Here is an 11841-nt window from a genome sequence, read left to right on the forward strand (position 1 = left end):
AAAAGAAAGTTGTACACAAGAGAGATATTCAGTATTATGTGCAATCCGCTTTTTGTTTTACCCTATATACGGAAATGGCCATTTTACTTAGTGTTTATTAAAATCCGAATAAAAGCATATTTAAAGGATTTCTTGTGGAGCTAAGTGAAAGGTTTGCTTTGTGGCGTACAAAGAGCGAGGAACACAGATTTCTTGAAGTTTCCGAGTTTTTCTAGCGGCTTCTAGAACTCCAAAACGACTGGCCCGTACGGGGATCGAACCCGCGACCTTGGCGTTATTAGCACCACGCTCTAACCAACTGAGCTAACCGGCCCTTACATCGTTGGGGCTGAAAGTTGAATCTAAAGAAGTTAACTACTTTTGAACCTGGTGTGTATCGTTGCATAGTATTTTCATTCTCGATAGAATACACTAAGCATAGCCAGGGAACTCCTCGGGACACGTCCCCTCCAAGACCCGACCAGGCTCTAGTGCTCTAGTTCAAGAAGCGCCTCTGAAAACCGAAGCTCCTCCAACTTGTATTCCAACTGCTTTCCCGGCCCTGCCTTAGGGGAACCCGCAACTTGGCCTCGAGACAGAATCACCCCATTCCACATCTTCCTCCTGCCTTCCAACATCGACGCCCTCTCGCACATCTGCACAAAACACACCTGTCTGCAGCCCGCGCCCAGTTACGGTCTCATTCAGAGGCCACCTCTCCCCCGCTCTCGGAGCCCCGACCCCACCTCTCCCTCCCCCCTTCTCCTCCCCCCAACTCTCCAGTCGAGACATCCCTTGCCAGTGCAAGCGGACATTGCCTGCTGCAGACCCTGTGGGGTGAAGTCAAAGGGGAGTCCTGGGAAACGAGTGGGGACAGAGATTGGAGAGGAGAGAAGACCGGGAAAGGGGAGAACCGTGGAAAAGGGGAGGAGAAAAGGAGGGAGGGAAAGAGACCGAGGCAGACTGAGGGAGGTAGAGATAGTCTCACACACACACACACACACACACACACACACACACACAGAAAAGGAGGGACTGAGAGAGAGATAGTGACAGAAACACACACAGAACAGGAGATAAGAAGCAGGGACAGAGACAGAGACACAGAGAAAGATACAAAGAGACATGAGAGACACAAAAAGGATAGAGAGAAGGAGGGAGGAAGAGGGGGGAGGGAAAGAGAGGGAGTCAGGGAGAGACAGGGATTAAAATCAGCTTCTTCATATTTTTGTTTTTAATAGAACAATAACATTCCATTACTTTCATACCATAACTTATCCATTAGTTCCCTTTGGAGGGGCACAGACAGTAGGGAACTCTGGGTAAAGTATAAAAGTACTTGGAACCGTGTGCAGACGTAGCTAGAAAGCGCATGCGCAGTACCCTGCTCAGTAGTTTAAGCCCATAGTCTTTTGAAAAAAGGGACTCTAACTATTTCCCCTAGTTCCGATTTTTCATTCCTCACCTAACTCCCCGGCTCCCGATCCGGACAATTGGTCCTGAACAGGGACCGTTCTCCCCCTGACATGGGGCAAGTACTAGCAAAGGAGCCTGCCTCTGGCAGGGGAGTATGAAAACTACTTAGAAAGGTTGATAGAAACTGTGCATACCCTTTGACCCAGCAGTGCTACTACTGGGCTTATATCCCAAAGAAATACTAGAGAAGGGAAAGGGACCTGTATGTGCCAAAATGTTTGTGGCAGCTCTTTTCGTAGTGGCTAGAAACTGGAAGATGAATGGATGTCCATCCATTGGAGAATGGTTGGGTAAACTATGGTATATGAATGTTATGGAATATTATTGCTCTGTAAGAAATGACCAGCAGGAGGAATACAGAGAGGCTTAGAGAGACTTACATCAACTGATGCTAAGTGAAACGAGCAGAACCAGAAGATCATTATACACTTCAACAATGATACTGTATGAGGATGTATTCTGATGGAAGTGGAAATCTTCAACATAGAGAAGATTCAACTTACTTCCAGCTGATCAATGATGGACAGAAACAACTACATCCAGAGAAGGAACACTGGGAAGTGAATGTAAATTGTTAGCACTACTGTCTATCTACCCAGGTTACTTACACCTTCGGAATCCAATACTTAACGTGCAACAAGAAAATTGAATTTACACATATATATTGTATCTAGGTTATACTGTAACACATGTAAAATGTATGGGATTGCCTGTCTTCTAGGGGAGGGAGTAAAGGGAGGGAGGGAGGGGAAAATCTGGAAAAATGAATACAAGGGATAATGCCATTTAAAAAATTACTCATACTCATGCATATATACTGTAAAAAAATGTATAATTATAAAATTAATAAAATAAAATAAAAAAAAGAAAGGTTGATAGGAAAACTGGGCTTGTTAGCGACCCAGGAGCAGATCATCGAATTCATAGACACGGTAGAGAGCATGTCTCCCGGGCTCCTTAATGAGGGGACTTTGGAGCCTAAGAAATGGAAGGTAGTGGGAGAACAATTAACTGAATACTATCACACCGCAGGCCCTGACTCAGTACCCGAGGACACGTTTTATCTCCATAATATAATACCATTGGCTTTGAGGGATCCTACTTATGAGGAAAAGGGAGCTTTTAGTGTGGGATGTCAGACCATGAGGAAGTTGAAGGCAGGAAGTTAGACAAGTACAAAGAAGGCGAGGGATCAGGGAAATGGGACCAGCTCCAGGGCCCCAGGAACAAAACAATTGTAGCGTAATGGCCGCTACATCCCTGCCTGGGAAATCATTAAAAGTCCAGTAGTCTCTTAGTCAGCCAGAGGAAAGACCCACTGAGAAAGGAAGGGAGACAGTGAAGACACTCTGCCCTAGACCGCAGTAATACCTCCCCGGGGAGCTGAAACATGTCCCCATCCAGCCTGCAGAACCTTCTCCCACAGTGGGCTTGACCATTTCATTCCCAGACAGTGCTTACAAGACAGTGTCCACTCGCACACTGATCTGGGAAACTGGGGAACGTGTTAGGAATGTTCCAGCCACTAATATAAGCAGACAATGTGTGATTTACCACCAAGGAGAAGCAGTGGCCTTAGGCCTCCTGATATGCAATTTGGTGATATTTACCCAGATTTGGACTCTCAGCGACAGAATTCAGGAATGTTCTGGACTGCAGCTGTTCCAGTTGACCGACCTCTGCCACTGTCTATGTAACTGGTGCCACAGAAGGGGTTAGTGGACACAGGTGCAGATCACAGAGTTAGCAGGAGTGCCGCTGGCCTAGTCACTGGCCAAAGATAGCAGCAAACACCCGCATGTCTGGCATAGGAGGATCTGCATCAGCTGAACTTAGTGCTACCCCTTAGAGATGGAAATCTGAGGATAAAACAGGAGTGTTTACTCCTTTTGTAGTTAAATCCCCATCAGTCTGTGGGGAAGAGACATTTTGCAGCAGTTGGGATTTTTAGGCCGACTGCTGTTGAAGGCCTGTCAGCCCTTATCCCTGTCCCCTTCCGAAGGAAAGTTAATATGCTGGTGTGGGCGGAATAGTGGCCCTTAACCAGTGTGAGGGATTAGTGTGGTTTCTCATAAGATTATTGACTAAAATCGATAAAACCTAGGCCCAAGTTTTGATTTATAAGAAATCAGGTGATTTCAGGGAACATGAAACCCCCTTAAGTAAGCATTGCAACAAAGGTCAACATCAGCTTAAGTAAGCATAGTGACAAAATGACCACATAGGCTTGGGAAAACATTAAAGATATTGTCTTAAAGGTCAACAGAATGCAAGGAGGGGGTCATGGGGTTTTGTGGTTTTTGTCTATATCAACCACTTCTCTATATCATATAGATGCCTATATCATTTATATTATATATATGTCTATGTCATTTTATATATATATATATTTATATATATATATATACATTGTCTATATCAGCTATATCAGCTACTTGGCTTCTGTGTGGTGGCCTCCTCTCTCTGAGCAGTCAGGAAACTGACCAGCTGCTTCTTGGGAGATTCTGATAAAACTTCTAATTTTCACTTTGAGAGATCTCTGAGTTGTCATTTTGAGTCAGGAGTTGCACCATCCCACATACCAGTGAAAAAATTCAGGCCTTATTGGATATAGTGCAGGAGCAACTTGATTAAGGGCATCTATAACCTCTAAGTTTCCCCCTGTTTTTGCCAAAAAATTCCCCTATTTTTGCTATAAAAAATAAATCTGGAAAATGGAGGGTGTTGACTGATTTGAGGAAGGTGAATGAACAAATGGAGACAATGGGAGCTCTTCAGCCTGGGCTTCCACCCCTTTCTCAGTTGCCTAGGGAATGGCCTCTTTGGGTTATTATGGACATTAAAGATTGCTTCTACTTTCTTCCAGCCTCTGGATGGAGAGGATATGAAAAGATTTGCCTTTTCGGTGTCCAACATGAATTTAGCTGAGTCTTAAAAGATTTTGTATGGACAGTTTTACCTCAAGGAATGAAGAATAGCCCCACCATGTGTCAGATGTATGTGGCTGCTGCTCTTGCTCCCATAAGGAAACTGTTTCCACATGTTATGCTGTTGCATTACACAGATGACATCTTGAGGTATGCCCCCGGAGGAGCAAATGTTAGAAACATGCCTACAGAAGACCATAGAAAAACTAAGGCACTACTGGTTGAACATAGCCCCAGAAAAAATTCAAAGGCATGCTCCTTTTCAATATCTAGGATATGAAGGCATTTACTGTACAAAAACTTTTCTTTAAGAACAGAGAAGTTGAATACTTTAAATGACTTTCAAAAATCAATAGGAGATATCCAGTGTTAAGTTTAACTACTCATCAACTACAGCCTTTGTGTGATCTTAAGGGGAGACACTGCTTTAGACTTTCCTCACCCAAAAAGCACTGGGTGAGGCTGAACTGGCTTTATCCAAAGTGGTTGAAAATCACCCCAAAACCCTTGGAAATATCAGGTTTTGCTACAAAAAGGGACACCTACAGCAGTTTTTCATCAAGGAAACAGTTTAATTGAGTGGGTAATCCTCTCAGCACAACCAGACCAAAGCCTTAGTTCTTACCCAGTACTTGTGGCTAGAAATTTGTAAAAGGCTATTAAGTGAATAATACAATTATCTGAACTAGGACCCAACAAGATATACACCTGTCTTGTTCTTGAAGCAGAGTAATGTTGACTGTGGCAGGAAAACATCTGCATACAATAGCAAGTTGTTTATGTGGACCGGCAAGCACAGTATCCTATAATTATGTAAGTGTAGTAAGCATAAGGTATATAAGGCTGAGGATTTTTTGAATAAACAGACTCCTACTTGACCACCCTCGAGACTTCTGCCTCATCAATCCTCACCCAAGATCAGGACTCAGGCTGATACCAAAGTTCTCCCGTGAGCAGGAATGGACAATTGGAATTCAATGTGGGGCTCGAGAGCAGGGCACACAGCAGCTTAGCTGATTCAAACAGTCTGAGTTTGGGTGGGGAATCCTCAGTACCCTGGAACAGGCTAAGTTTAAACAAGTAACCAGCAAGAGCCAAATGCATCAAGTGCTAACAAAAGAGCCTCCTTCTCAAGGGGAAGTATGAAAAATGCTTGGTTAGGTTAATAAGAGAACAAGATTTGTTAGTAACTAAGATGCAGATCACTGAGTTTTTAGATATTGTGCAGTGCACATCTATGTGGCTCCCTAAAAGGGGGATGCTGGAGTCAAAGAAGTGGAAGATAGTGGGAGAACAACCAAGAGAATACTCCCATACTACGTGTCCTGGCTCAATCCCTCAGCACACATTCCTTATGTACAATATAATAAAATTGGCTTTGAGAGATCCCACATATTGTCAAAAAAAAAAAGAGGGCTTTTAGTGTAGGGTGCCAAACAAAGGAGGATGAAGAAAACAAAGTGCGGACACCTCTCGAGGATGCAGCTGTTGAACAAAGGCAAAGAGGTCTGAGGGACATGGCATTTTCCCTTCTCTACTTCCTCCTGTGTCTGAGCCCCTAGTGTATCCCTGCTCCCTGACCCACTACTTTTTCATTCTCCTTTTTTCATCTGCCTTTGTGGGCTCCTATGTCTCAGTTACAGGAGGCCCTGGTTGAGGCAAAGAAGGAGGGACAGTATATGTTTGGATTGAAAATGGAAGCAAATCCTGTAATTGAATAACCAGACCCTAATGGGCCTCTAGATCAAATCAGGAGAAGACATATTCCTTTTAATCTGGAAGTTAACAAAGATCTGAAAAAGGCTTGCAGCCTCTATGGGTCTATATCACCTTATGTCAAGTTGCTGTTAGAGAATTTGGCTTATGAAATCCTAATCCCTAATGATTGGAAATCCACAGCAAAAACAAAAACTTATTCCTTACCCAGTGCTTGTGGCTAAAGTTTTGTATGCCATGAAACCATCCCAGACTGGCACATTTTATTGGCCACAGCTCGAAATTTTGTGCATGGGTTCCTCTTAAGGACAGCCCAGCTACTGCACAGCTGGCCATGGGTTTTTGAGGAAAAGATTTCTTAAGAATCCACTTAAAGGACTATCTTTATAGATGCATCCAAACAACATTTGTGCTTTATATTCTCCTGATTTAGCTATAAAAAGAGTAGTCAGAACTTCCTTTCAGTCCACTCAGTAGAATGAGTTGTGTGCAATCGTGCTAACTCTTACTTATTTCCTAGGATATGTAAATATAATATCTAATTCAGCTTATGCAGTAAGTGTGGTACAAAGAATTGCTACAGCTCAGATGAATTTTGTAGCCTCTAACATATATCAGCTTTTTAGGGAACTTCTGGAGCAAGTGCAAAATTGCCCAGGTAAGTATTACCTTTTTCATATTCATTCTCATACTTGCCTCCCAGGACCTATTTTTTAATGGAAACTCAGAGGCAGATCTCACCCTGTTCACCAACACTCCCCTATTTCAGGTCATTCTAAATATCATTTTAAATATCATCAGGCTGCACGAGCTTTACTTCTGCAGTTTGGGATAACAGAGGAGCATAGTAAAAGCCTGTCTGGCTTGCCTCCCTTTCTATACTTCAACGCTCCCTCCAGGGAAGAATTCCATGGTTTGAGGCCCAATGAAATCTGACAGATGGATGTGACCCAGTATAAATCTTTTGTTGGCTGTCTGTCTGTCTTTTATCCATGTCATAATGGACACCTTTTCAGGATTTACTTTTGCAGTATCAGCGTCAAAAGAGATGGCAGGTATGGTGTGTATCACAAGTAATAAAAACAGATAATGGACCTGCATATATTTCCAAACATTTTGCACACTTTTGTGCACAGTATCAGATCTCACTCACCACTGGCATACCCTTCAATTCTCAAGGATAGGCCATAGTAGAGAGGAGGAACAGAGTCATCAAGATCTTCCTCCAAAAACAAAAGAAAGGGGCAGCCATGGGTAACCCTAGAGAACTTTTAAACTAAGCCCTTTGTACTATTATTTTTTTCAGTTTTGATGAGGATGCACTGGCTCCAGCAGAAAGGTTTCATAATCTGCTGGAAGGGCAGTGTCCAGTCCCTAAAGGTACCAGCCTTGGTATCTTTAGGTAATTGTCAGGTTATGTGGAGAGATCCAGAGAATGGTGAATGGAAGAGGACAGACAGGTTAATAGCTTGGGGGAGAGGTTTTGCTTGTGTCTCTACAGATGGAGAAGGAATCTGCTGTGTGCTGACACACTGTATCCTCCTTGTCCATCAGAGACAAATGGAGACAGAGAAGACCATTGAAACAAAGGAGTAGACCTAAGAAACATTGGGTGATTCCCTCTCTGACCACACCTGCCACCAAAAGAGTATAGCTGTTAGCTCTTTGTGTATGGCAATGGACTAATAAATATTACCATGGCTATAAAAGTAACTGCTAATGAGATTGACATAGGATTTTTAAATCTGCAGGAAGAATTGGATTCCCTGGCACAAGAAGGGATGGACAATAGGTTGTCTTTGGACTATCTCTTGGCTGCTGAAGGAGGTGTGCGTGTGGTTGTGAATTCCCCTTGTTGTATGTATATCACTAACTCATAGCAGGTGACCATAAATGTACACTACTTACATGAGGCAGTTCGATGCATGAAAGACACAAGACAACAGTTGTTTTGTATATCTTCCTTCTGGGACTTATGAGAAGTCCTTTATAGCATCATGTTTACTCATAGCGCTTGTGCTGAAACTTGTTATTTGCCATTTTATATATGTAATCATTGATATATGCCAGCTTCAATTAAAACAAAAGAAAGGGGGAGATGTAGAGAACCATAGATGGTGAGGAACCCTGGGCAAGATATAAGACCCTTTAGTCCAGTAAGGAACTCTGCTGACAGTGTCTAGTTCAGCTTCCCATCACCCCTGAGGGCGTCTCAACCTTCCTGAGAAGTCAGAGGATGTGACAACCTGTGCTGTATTTGAAGCAGAATTATACTAACATGGCAAGGAAACATCTGCACACAATAGCAAGTTGTTTATGTGGTCTGGCATATGCGGTATCCTATAGTTATGTAAGTGCATTATGTAAGCATAGGATATATAAGCCTGAGGATTTTTTGAATTTTTTGAATAAGTGAATTCCTGCTTGACCATCCTCCTGACTTCTGCCTCATCACTCCTTATCCAAGATCAGGACTTGGGCACAGGACTCGGTGTACAACTGCTCTAAACGAAGTTCCTGGGACAACTACTTGTGGTGGAGCAGAAAGATCATTCCTTGTGCCTTGGGTCGGCTATGTTAAACATGAGTTTAACATACATTACCTATGACTATAGAAGTAATTGCCAATGAGACTGCTGTGGGCTCCAGAATGTACAGGATTCTCTGAATTCTTTGGCACATGAAATGATGGACAATAGACTGGCATTGGACTATCTTTTGGCTGCTGAAGGAAGTGTGTGTGTGGTGGTGAATTCCTCATGTTGCCTGTACAAAAATAAGTCATAGTAGGTGACTACAAGTGTTTACCACCTGTATAGAAGCAGTTCAGTGAGTGAAGGACACTAGATTTAAATTGTTTTCTATTCCCTCTTTCTGGGACTCATGGAAATCTTTATTAGTTCCTTATTTACTCATATTGTTTGTGATATTGTTGCTTGCTCATGTGATTCCTCCTGTATTGAAACTCATAATCTGCCACTTTCTGGATTTGAGCACTGATGTATACCTGCTTCAATTACAACAAAAGAAGGGGAGGTGTTGAAGGCCATAGACAGTAGAGAACCCTGGGCATGGTATAAAACACTTTCATCTGATAAGAAACTCTGTTGATGTGTCTGTCTTGGCTCTCCACTCCCCTAAGGGTGACCAGCACTTCTGAGAAGTTGGAGGATGGGGCAGCCTGTGGTGTATTTGTAACCTAGTGTGCTGAGGTGGTCTCAAAGGTTATCTCAAAGTCTTAAAGACTACTAAAGGCTCAATAGTCCTTTGAATAAATGGACTCTTGCTTGACTATCTCCTTGAGTTCCACATCTTCATTCCTCACCCAAGATCAGGGCTTGGGCTGGTACTAAAGCTCTCCCATGAGCAGATCTGGACAATTCCCCAATTGATAAGGAATCTATTTATTTTCCAGTTCTTTGCCACCTCAAAAAGAACTGCTACAAACATTTTTGCATATGTGGGTCCTTTTTGATTTGGGAGTATTTTTGTTCATGATATACATTTAGTAAATATGCCTTTGTAAAAGCAAGTTAATATAAATTGGTTAATAATGTTGGATAAATATTAACTGGTGATTGATACTGGGAAACAAAATAGAATAAGGACTTACAAGTAATAATGTCAGAGTACTCCTTAGGCTTATTCTTAGAACTCTCAGAGCAGAAGCTTAAAAGATAATGAGGGTGAGTAGAGTTAGAAAAGTGAGCATATGGTGGCTCCTCTGATAAAAACCTTGGGTCCTTTATCTGAACTGCTGGAGGGATTTTTATCATTAGATTCCTTAGTTTTCAGAATGAGTTAGAGGAAAATATTGTCCATTTTCCTATCTGTCTTAAATTATAATTTTACAGTCAGTTTTCCTACTTCAGTCAGTTCAAGTTTAAATAGTTCAATCCAATAAATATTTATTAAACATCCACTACTTACCAGTATGTGATAAACACTGAGATACAATATGTCCATAGAGAAAGTTTGAAAGAACAACCACCATAAATGGTCAAGCTCAGGTACTTTATCTCAGGATTTCTTAAACTTTTTCCACTTCACTTTTTTTACCCAAGGAATTTTTACATGACTGGGTATATAGGTATATAAAATAATTATAAAGTCAAATATTTACTGATAATAAATCCTAATTTCACAACCCCCACATTCAGTTATGTGTTCCCATATAAGGTTCACAAACCAGTTTAAGAAGCTGGGCTACCTCATTTGGGAATCTCTTCTATGTCCATGATTGGTCAATTCTTACTTGACAAATTCTTACTCAACTTCTAAAATGAACCGGCTGGTTCTATTGTTGGAAAGTTTGGGGTACCTTTTATTCTAAGGACCTAGAGGAAATTTGCCTGGAACTCCAAGGAGATTATCTATGGCATAGTGACTCCTGGAGAAATTTCAGTGTGCCCTATGTGTAAAGGAATTCCTTTGGGGTTTCAAGGATCCCTGTAAACAATTTTTGAATATTTTGTGCTTTTTGAAGTACTCAGAGGATTTTGATTTCCCTATGTGGAAAGGAATGTCTTTGGATTTTGTCCAGGCTACTAGTTGGATTCCCTTATATGTTTTAGGGATCCTTGGGGCAGGGATCATGCCCTCTGTGGTTGTAAAACTCTACAGAAACTTTATAATTTAAAACCCAATTTGTGAGTATAGTTGGAATTGGGTAGGAATGGTAGGCCCTTGCTTGAAAAGAGAGAGGGCAAATGTCCCAATCTCCACCTGACTGACTTATGTTGTAGTAAATCTCTCAGTGGCAAATGTCCCTGCTAACGAACCAGCAGAGGAGACAGACACAGGTACAGCTCCAACTTATTACATCTGGGGCAAAGCTTATACTGAATGCTAACTAATAAATCAATGACTTCAGAGAACCAGTAAATAGACATTTAATAATTAATTTCCACAAGCAAGACAGGTACAATGGAATTTTGCATGGACATGTATGGAGAGAGAAGAATTTCCTTATCAGAAAAGAGGATGGCAAAAAGAAGAAGGTAAGGAGTCCATGTAAGTAAACAGAATCTTTCAGAAAACAGCAGAAGGGAAAGGTACTGATACATGTGTCTAACATGTATGTAACTAGCTACTTAAAATAGGAGCTGAGGGTGTTATCACTGACTTGATATTACAGACATCAGCAAGATATGTGACATGTTCATCTTAAGAGAATGGCATTAGAAAGATCAAGATGGAATTCTAGTGAGTTTTCTCATCACTCCTGAGTCTCAGTGTAGAAATCTAAGAATTAGGACAATGGAACCCAGAGAGTTTACTAGGAACAGGAAAATAATTCACTGGTCTATAAATCTATATTTATTTGTTTGTTTGTTTGTTTTGTCAATCTCCTTCAGGCTTTCTCCCGTGCTGGGAGGAATCCCAGCCTCTTTCCTCCTGACTTTTTCAGCCATTCAATCTTGTAAATACTCTCCCACCCATACTGTCTGCTACAGCAAGTGAACATCGTAGGATCTCATAGGGTATAATAACATTAACACCTGCTACAAGATTGGATCTTAAGGGAGGAATCTGAATAATTTAATTGCCTGTGTCTTTCAGACAGGCCTCTGACCTCTTTCCAATGAAGCTGGATCTTCTGTTGGATCCATTCCTTACTGGTTAATTTGTGCCCACAAACTCATACTATCCCCATCCCAGGGATTTTGAATAAATCCTAATATATAATATAATATATTGAATAAACTAATATATAATAATACATATAATATAAAATAATAAC

General features: G+C 41.5%; 1 non-coding gene across 1 annotated transcript; it reads right to left on the bottom strand.

Annotated features, from left to right (window-relative positions):
- Positions 1–239: 239 nt before the first annotated feature.
- On the bottom strand, positions 240–313 carry TRNAI-AAU (transfer RNA isoleucine (anticodon AAU)). The gene has a single exon. It is a non-coding gene; the product is annotated as a tRNA-Ile (tRNA).
- Between the last annotated feature and the right edge of the window lie 11528 nt (positions 314–11841).

Source organism: Sminthopsis crassicaudata, chromosome 4 (genome assembly GCF_048593235.1).
Source record: "Sminthopsis crassicaudata isolate SCR6 chromosome 4, ASM4859323v1, whole genome shotgun sequence".
Lineage (NCBI taxonomy): Eukaryota > Metazoa > Chordata > Mammalia > Dasyuromorphia > Dasyuridae > Sminthopsis > Sminthopsis crassicaudata.